Source organism: Pimephales promelas, chromosome 3 (genome assembly GCF_988280905.1).
Source record: "Pimephales promelas chromosome 3, fPimPro1.hap1.1, whole genome shotgun sequence".
In the NCBI taxonomy this organism is placed as follows: domain Eukaryota; kingdom Metazoa; phylum Chordata; class Actinopteri; order Cypriniformes; family Leuciscidae; genus Pimephales; species Pimephales promelas.
In genome coordinates, this window is record NC_142771.1 from 45,042,737 (window position 1) to 45,045,236 (window position 2,500).

Here is a 2,500-nt window from a genome sequence, read left to right on the forward strand (position 1 = left end):
CAAACAGATATGACGTGTTAAAGGACCTTGAGGGAGAAAATGGAGACTAATGGTTTTTAGGTATTTATTTTTCTTTTTTTTAATGGTTTTAAGCTGTGTTACTTTTAATGCAAGAGGACTGATGGACATGGGCAAATTTGAAAGAGTGAAAGAAAAGTGTAGAGGAGAAGATGTCATTGTTTTACAAGAGACAAATTGGAAAGAGAGTGTGATGATGGAATATAAAAAGAAATGGGAAGGGGATATTTTATATAATAATGGGGAAGGTAGGCTTGGAAGAGGGGTGGCGTTTTTAATGAGAAAGGATGCTTTTAATACAACCAGAGTGGTGTACACAGATAAGATTGGGAAATGCATGGCTGTGGAAGTAAATTACGAAGGATGTAAATTGATTTTAGTAAATGTACATGCACCAACGGAGGAGAAGGAAAAGAAAGAGTTTTTTAATATTTTAAGAAGTATTGTAAAGGACTATAAGAAAGTGATAATGATGGGGGATTTTAACACGGTTTTTAGTAAACAAGACATGGCAGAAGGAATGGTTTTTAGAACAGATACAGGGAGAAAAGAATTAAAAGCATTAATGGGAGAAAATAATATGATAGATGTGTGGAGAGAAAGAAATGAAAAGAAAAAAGAATTTTCAAGAAGACAAATAGTAGGGCAGTTTGTGTGTAGGACAAGAATTGATTATGTTTTGTGTACAAGGAATATGGAGGATTTTATTGAAGACATTAAGTATGAAGACACAAGTTTCAGTGATCACAAGTTTTTATTTTTTAAAATAGACGGGAATAAAGTGCAAAGAGGGCCAGGAATATGGGTTTTAAATACAAAAATGTTAGAAAATGAAGACTATATCTTAAAGGTTAAAGAAATTATAGAAAAAGAAAGGGAAAATGAAATATATGAGGAAAATAAAAGAATATGGTGGGAGAACGTAAAGTTTTTAATAAAAAAATTTTCGATAAAGTATGGTAGTATAATACGCAAATGCAAAAAATACAAAGAAAAAGAAATAAAGGAAAGCTTAGAAGAAGAATTGAATAAAGGAAATAAAGATTTACAAAAGATAAAAGAAATGGAGGAAAAACTGAAAGAAATAGAGGAAAAAGAATATGAGGGAGCGAGATTAAGAAGCAAAGCTAAATATACGGTGGAGGGAGAAAAATGCACAAAGTTCTTTTTTGATTTGGAAAAAAAGAAAGGAAAAGCAGAAATGATAAAACAGATAAGAGGAAAAAATGGGGAAATTGTAGAAGGGAATGAAAAGATTTTAGAAGAAATAAAGGATTTTTATGAAAATCTTTTTACTACAAGGGGTGTAGACGAAAACAAAAAAAGGGAATTGTTGAAGCAAATAAAAGCAAAAATTAGCGAGGAAGATAAAAAAGAATGTAATCAAGAAATCAGAGAAGAAGAGATAGAAAGAGCAATACAGCAGCTGAATAAAAAGAAAAGTCCAGGAATAGATGGTTTGGGAAATGAATTTTACATATGTTTTAAAGAGATTTTAACCAAAATATTAAAGGAAGTTTTCAAAGAAATTTTTGAAGAAGAAGAAGTCAATGAAAGAATGGGGATGGGGATAACAAAGCTGATATATAAAAGTAAGGGAGAAAAGGTAGATTTAAAAAACTACAGACCGATCACAATGCTGAACACAGATTTTAAAATCTTAGCAAAAGTTTTAGCAAACAGGTTAAAAGAAGTAATGCCAAGTATAATCAAAACAAACCAAGCGTACGGAGTAAAAGGAAGGGATATAGCGGATACGACAATGAGCATAAGAGACACAATATGGTACATGAAAGAAAAGAATGAAAATGGATATGTAATAAGTCTTGATTTTGAAAAAGCTTTTGATAGAGTGGAACACCGGTTTTTATTTGATGTTTTAAAGGAATTTGGTTTCGGGGGAGATTTTATCAAATGGATAAAGATTTTATATAAGGGTGCTTTAACAAGAATAAAATGTAATGGTTTTTTAACAGAGTGTTTTAAAATCACAAGATCAATAAGACAGGGTTGTCCGCTTTCAGCATTATTATATTCACTTGTATCAGAGCCGTTGGGATTGGCGATAAAGCAAAAAGAAGAAATAACTGGTATTGAAATTGAGGAAAAAAAAGCAGAAGGGAAGGTTTTTCAATATGCTGATGATACAACGATAATAGTAAAAGGAAAGGAGAGCGTCAAAGAAGTTATGAAGTGTGTAGAAGACTATTGTAAAGGATCGGGAGGTAAAGTAAATGAGGATAAGACAGTATATATGAGATTTGGTGAAGCAATGATTTTAAGGGATTGTTTTAAGTTCAAGGAAGTAGAAGAAATGAGGATTTTAGGAATTTTAATGGGGAAAAATGAGAAGAAAGTTAGAGATGAAATGTGGGAGCAACTGGTCACAGAAATAGAAAGAAGGTTAAATTTTTGGAAATTGAGGAATTTAAACTTGAAGGGAAAGGTTTTAATATTGAACGTTTTAATGGTTTCTAAGCTG